This window comes from Oratosquilla oratoria, chromosome 16 (assembly GCF_046742065.1).
Source record: "Oratosquilla oratoria isolate Oo_2021 chromosome 16, ASM4674206v1, whole genome shotgun sequence".
Classification (NCBI taxonomy): Eukaryota; Metazoa; Arthropoda; class Malacostraca; order Stomatopoda; family Squillidae; genus Oratosquilla; species Oratosquilla oratoria.
The window spans coordinates 36,369,166-36,376,034 of NC_134792.1; positions in this window are offsets into that span (position 1 = coordinate 36,369,166).

Consider the following 6,869-nt stretch of genomic DNA (forward strand, 5'->3'; position numbering starts at 1 on the left):
AGTTGTTGTTTTGTGTAGGCTGCAGTGTTTGTTTGGATGTGTTGGTGTAGGTAGGAGTGGAGGTTTAAAGGGGGGTGGAGCTTGTTTGTTTTGATTCTGAACTTGACACTGAGCATTCGTATGCGAGGTAGTAGCATGTACTGAGCAAGGGATGGGGTGGTGTTGTACCTGCGGGTGTTGTTGTTGCTGTGTCCAACACTGGGCATCGGTGTGGGAAATGGTTCCATGAACTGAGCAAGGGATAGGGTGGCGTGGTGCCTGTGTTTGTATTTGTTGTTTTTGTATGCAGTCTTTTGTGTTGTGACTGGTTGATGAATGGTAGGAGCACCACTTAGAAGGTTGTCCTTGATTGGTGGGAGGGGGCTGCTGTGAGTGAAGGCTATTTAGTCTGGGGAGGTGGTGGGGGGTGTCTAAAGATACATTGCAAGCATTGATGATATCTAAGATATAGGTATAAGCTAGAGGGTTTCTAGTGTCTAGTTCCCTTTTGGAGGCTTCCTTTAAACACTTTGGAGGGAGTTGGGAGAGATAGGAACCTATCTCAAGGAATGTTAGTAGGTGTTTTGTTGTCATTACATTTTGACCAAATTGGTCAGTGTGGGTCCAAGGAGAGTTATTCTCTAGGTCCTCTCTGACCTCTTTAATTCCGTTTGCTACGAAATCCATAATGTTCGTAACGGAATGTGGTTGGACTCTAGTTTTTATTGAGGAAAGTGAGAAGGAAGGATATATTGTTTGCTTGTTTGTTGTGAAAGACCTTAAGAAGGTGGCGTTTATATTCCTGATATGTGATTCCACATGCAACTAAACTGTCTAGTATCCTTGCCTTTGAACGGCAAATGTCAGATGGGTCTATTTTCTGACGGCACAAATTTATTTTATCTGTCTCAGAGTATTGTGTGTTCTTTGAGAAGAACAGGTCACATGCTGTCAAGAAGTCTGTAATGGATAGTCCACTATCTTGGGAAAAGGTTGGGATTTCTGTGAGGGGGGTTATGGTTTGATAGTTGTTAATTATTGTTGGTTGAGGTTGTGGGTAAGGATAATATTGTGGGTTTGGAGGAAGGTTAGGTGGTGGTTGGTGGTATGGTGTGGAGTGGGCTTGACCAGATGGGGTATGGGGGGAAGGAAAGGGGAAGTTTTGGTACTGCTGCTGAATGGGAGGGGGGTTATTATGTGTTGGGATATGGGGGTTGGATGGATTATGGTTTATAGGAGGTTTAGTTTGCATATTTGGCTGGATGGGAGGAATGGGTGGTTGTGGTTGTGAGGGGTGAAAGGGGTCTACTTGAGGAGGCTGGTTGAAAGGTATGATATTAGGAGGAGTAATATGAGGAGTTGGTTGGGTGGGTTGTTGTGGTTGAGAGGGGTTGGAGGGGTCAACTTGAGGAGGTTGGTTGAAAAAAGGTAGGACATCGTTCTCATAAAGAGGGTCTATTGGGGTATCTGCATTAGGAGCAGTTTTGTCAGGATTATTTAACTGGTCATTGGTTAACTGTTTAGAGGTACTGTCAACCTGTGGATATAGGTAAAAATGGTCTGGTTTGTCATTGTCAATTAAGTCTTCTGTGTGTATTTCCTCTTTGTCACTGGATATGTCCTGTGGTTGTTTTTCTTCTCTGGATCTTGACAAGACGCTATGCATCCTTTGAAAAACTTTACTCCTGGTTCCAGTCGCCATGTTTGTCAAGCCATGTATTAGTTAATAGTTAGTATGTATTAGTTAATAGTTAGGTTTGATTTGTAATCTAAGAAAAAAACTGTTAAAATATGAATAATAGGTATATAGTAACTAAGGGTAATATGTTATGCTTAGATAAGGGAGGGGGGGATATGGGATGTCAACATTTATATATGGGTTACATATAAGAACATATAAATATAAATGGTAAAAATAGTAAAAATATGGTAATAATAATAATGGTTAAATATAGTGCACATTATAGTATAATAATCGCTGGTTAACAGTAGTAATTATGAAAGGTAAGTTACATTTATAAAAATGTCTAAGTTCTATGTAAAATATAAATGGAGTTTAGACAAGAATTACTTAACTGTAAGAATACATATGAATGTGATATTATGTAATAGTCAAATCTAGTAAAGTTATTGCATATCTATAAATATGAAATGGTATTAGGAATATGTGAAATTGGTATTTGATAAGTTGTAGTGGTTGAAAATTAGAATTTGCAAAATCCTTGAAGCATGTTATCTTCTTCCAGCTAAACAATGTTACGACTGTTTGGTGAGTGACATTGAGTGCAAGACAATAGATACAATGGATAATATTTAAAGCAAAAAAAAAAGGTATATAGTGTAAACACAAATTATGTCACTGGAAAAATGCATATGAACATAATAGTATGTATGCAAAACAGTGGAATAGTGAAATCTAGAAAAAATAATTCATAGTGAATATAATTATTAAAATGAATTTGTTTTATCATATATATAGTATTTAACACTGTGAAATATTTTTAAAAAATTATATTCCTAATAGTCTTACTTGGAATATTATTGTTTGTTAATTGGACACTGCACTCGTAAATGTAGACAGGTTTGGAGATATCGCCAGGTGGGGCTGTCACTAGGCGTAGACTTCTTTGTAGTTACGCGTTGAGAGAGGCGTACGTCACCATAGTAATAGGGTACTGGGTTGAGTGGTGTGTGTAGGTTTACCTCTAGATGAGGGGAGCGCCTCGTTGATATTCTCGTAAAAAACAAAAAAAAAGGAGAAGCAGTATCAGCGATTCAGGAATGGATAGGTAAGGTAATAGTAGTAATGATACTACTACGTATTTGAAAAAGGTAGTGGTTGGGTTACCTTATTTAGAGGCAGGTAGATATTGTGGAGTCGGCGGCGATAACGTAGGTGTTGTGCAGGGTGTGGTTTTGCTGCCACCAGGTGGTGAGAAATTTTCACCACCGCTTCTTTTGGAGGAACACAATTGGTGCAGAGGGGTGCGTAGGATGAGTCCTCGATAGTCTTTTTTTTGGGGGGGTAATTAGTTTGTTTCTCTGGAGACGTGGGCGCGGTCACCGCTTGCCATCAGTTGTATGTATCGTTCACTGGTGCTACTTCAGATACTAGGTAGGGGGTAGTGGTTTGTGTAAACTCGTATTAAGTTTATACCCCTTTATTCAAAGCTTCCTGGTTTGACACTTATGGTATATACACTGTCAACTGTTAAACAGAACGATACAATCCTGGTTACATAGATAACTGTTTATCACACCTCTTCTTGCACAACACCCGTCATCGTCCCAACTGGTGCTCTCGGCCGGCGCATCTCGTGGTCATTGGCCGGAAGTGCCAACCTCAACACTTTCTCGAGTTGTCTTTAGTCGTGAGATTAATAATAATTTCGAGAAGGTCCGTTGTCTCACATGGGTGGTGCAACTGCATTGGTTCCATACTGGTCTCTTGTTGTTAGTGTTACACAATTATATTCCCAGGGGAGTGTCTTGTTAGTATACGTAATATCGTATGTCAGTACTGGGTGGCTACTAGATTGATCGCGTGTGTTCGTTTGTGTGTGTGTGTGTTTGGTGGTCGACGGTGTTGTCGCGAAGCCAAGGAGTCGATGTGTCAGGGATTTGTGGGTCCCACTGGGCCTCGTGATGTTTGACTCAGCGCTTTGAATGCCCGTGGTGGACAGTGAGTTAAGAAGTGGGTTATATGACTGGGGTTATATTACTCGTCGTGTATATGAGACGTATACACCGGGTCCTCCCAATAGATCCCTTTGGAAAGAAATGTTGGACTACTCTCTGTGTTGTGTAAGCGTGAGGCCGTTTCTATAACACCGAATTGGAGTAGTAAGAGAGGAGAAGTCACTAGTTGTCAGCTCTTCTAATGTGATTAAATTTTATCCTCTCCCATGCCCAGTAACTTCGCTTTGCGGATAACGATTGGTTGGATAAGAAAGAAAGAAAGAAAAAATGACAGGTTATAATCAATCAGCAGTGACATCTTGATCCGTGAGTCGCCCAAATAGTTCACCTGTAAGCCTTAGTACATAAGGGATTCTCACACTATATTTTCAATTCACACTAAATAATAAGTGTTGAGATCTTCATGAAAATACTAAAGACACTTATTCGACGTGTGTTATGATCTGAATGATTTGGCGATAACACAGAACTACATCTGTTGAGTGATAAAGACTAATGGAGGCGGTGACCAGCGTCGATCATTCGACGGAGCATGGCCTGGAAATAAGTGTACAGTAACGGTAAGTAAATTGATAGCCCATAACTATGCCGTCTATCCTTACATCTTGGCTGCTGTCAGAGGTATCTAAGAAGTCGAGACTACTCTCAAAAGACGATAAAAAGAATCAATATCGCTGAAGATCTTTGGTTTCGTTATCGGACGCTTGGGTTGGTGTACAGCTCATGACGTCATCGGAACTAACACCAAGGTATGGAGCTATATGCTGTGTTTTAGAATATGAATTAACAAACGATTAATATTTTCGTCAAAAAGTCCTTGAAATAGTACTTTTGAGGTAAGATATCTATTATGAACATGGTTATCGCGAAAATGAATATCAGTGCAAAAGAGAAAATGCAAAATTTTACCTAAACTTGGTGGTCACCCTTTACATAACTAAGAATAATCTTATCTGACCACGCCAACTTATGAGGTTAAAGATAGCGCGAGACTGAGGATATTATCGCTGGTAAACTCCGTGATCTCGTTTTCATGCAACTATCAATATTTCAGGGACATCAGAGCCACCCATACGGACCACAATTACAAATAATTCTTTTACGCTTGGAAACTCATCTTAGAAAAAAAAAATCCTTTTCCACCTTTTAAGGTGTTATCAAACTGGGCTATTTTCCTCCAACATCCTACCTCCAACCTTTATTTGAATAACTAGAACAGCGATTCCCAAACTATGGGTCGCGACCCAAACATGGGTCGCGAAGTGTTCAAGAATGGGTCAGGAGACCTTGTTAGAAAGAAGACTTTCGAAATTGCTTTTTGATGCTTGGGTCGCTACATCTTCACCAGATCTGGATTTGGGTCGCGGCCAAAGAAAGTTTGGGAACCACTGAACTAGAATATGACTTCTCTAAGAGGTCATTTGAGGGCGGGGGCTCAACAGACAAGTCAGCAATTTGAATGAAATGTATAGCAATCTAACTGATCTAATTATTAATGCACAAAATACATTTATCCCCCTGAAGTCAATACGGAAAAATAGTAATACTCCCAAATGGATGACGGACAGATTGAAACATGAGATCGGAATGAAAAGAGGACTTTACGTAAAAATAAAAAAACGGGGAATCACACCTTAGATCAAGACATAACGAAATGGCAAAGCTAGTTAAAAAAGAATACACGTACAGCGAAACGTAATTATGAAATTAAGGTTGCTAGTCAAGCAAGATCCAACCCAAAGGGTTTCTTTCATCTCTATAGAACAAAAAATAAAGAAACAATAGCTCCAATTAAAAACGATGAAAATGTCATGATAGAATCTAAGAAAAAAAATGAGTGTTTACTAATGACAGGTTAGATAAAGTACCTGACTGCGATCTGATTTTCAGAGGGGATAAAGAAAGTAGTCTATCTAATATCAGCATTAGTAAAGAAGAAGTAGTCAAGCAGATTGAAAGATTTAAAGCTACAAAATCCCCGGGTCCAGACGAAATTTTTGCGAGAATGCTAAAGGAGTGTAAATTTGAAATCTGCGACTAGTTAACTAAGATATATAAGAAATCAGTAGACATTGGTTTTGTGCCTACTGCTTGGAGGCAAGCAAACGTTGTTCCTGTTTTTAAGAAGGGAGATAGATCGTCTATAACAAGGGTGATGCAAACAAGGTCATCATAATAAAACAACAGGGCAGGACTCGCAGTAATGGGTATAAACTGGACAAATTTAGATTTAAGAAGGTAATAGGCAAGAATTGGTTTACTAATAGGGTGGTCGATGAATGGAATAAACTTAGTAACCATGTAGTAAGCGCTGAAACTATCAGTTGTTTTAAAAAACGATTAGACAACTTTATGGATGGGGATGACAGGTGGTGATGGATACGGAGCTGCCTAGTGTAGGCCTTATGGTCTTTTGCAGTCTCCTTTATTTCTTATGTTCTTATGTTCTATATGCAACTACAGGCCAATCAGTTTAACATCGGTTATAGGAAAAATGCTTGAATCAACAATACTAAATAGACTCAGAGAACACATCGAAAGACATAATTTAATTCGTGATTCACAGCATGGTTTCTCCAAGGGTAAGTCATGTGTGACTAATCTTCTATCCTTTTACACTAACGTATATAAGGCGTCAGATAACAATCATAATTACGATGTTATTTATCTTGACTTTAGCAAAGCGTTCGACAAGGTGCCACACCAGAGACTACTAAATAAAATCAAAGCCCATGGCATAGGAGGAAAAGTGTTAGAATGGATTAGAGCTTGGATTAGTAACAGAAAACAGCGGGTCACCATAAATGGAGTAAAATCTAGGTGAGGCAATGTTACTAGTGGGGTCCCCCAGGGCTCGGTTTTAGGTCCCTTGTTGTTCATTGTGTACATAAACGACTTAGACGATGGGATAATTAGTGATGTTAGTAAGTTTGCGGACGACACTAAAATAAGACGCCTAATTAGGTCAGGAGACGACGCAGAGATTCTGCAGGATGATCTTAACAAATTGTTCACATGGTCGGTGAAATGGCAAATGAACTTCAATATCTCTAAGTGTAGCGTGTGAAACGTAGGGCTACACAACCCCGAAAATAGATACAGCTTAGATAACACGCTTTTAGAGAAAAGTGAGTGCGAGAGAGACTTGGGAGTTCTAGTGAGTCCGGACCTTAAAACCAGGAAACAGTGCA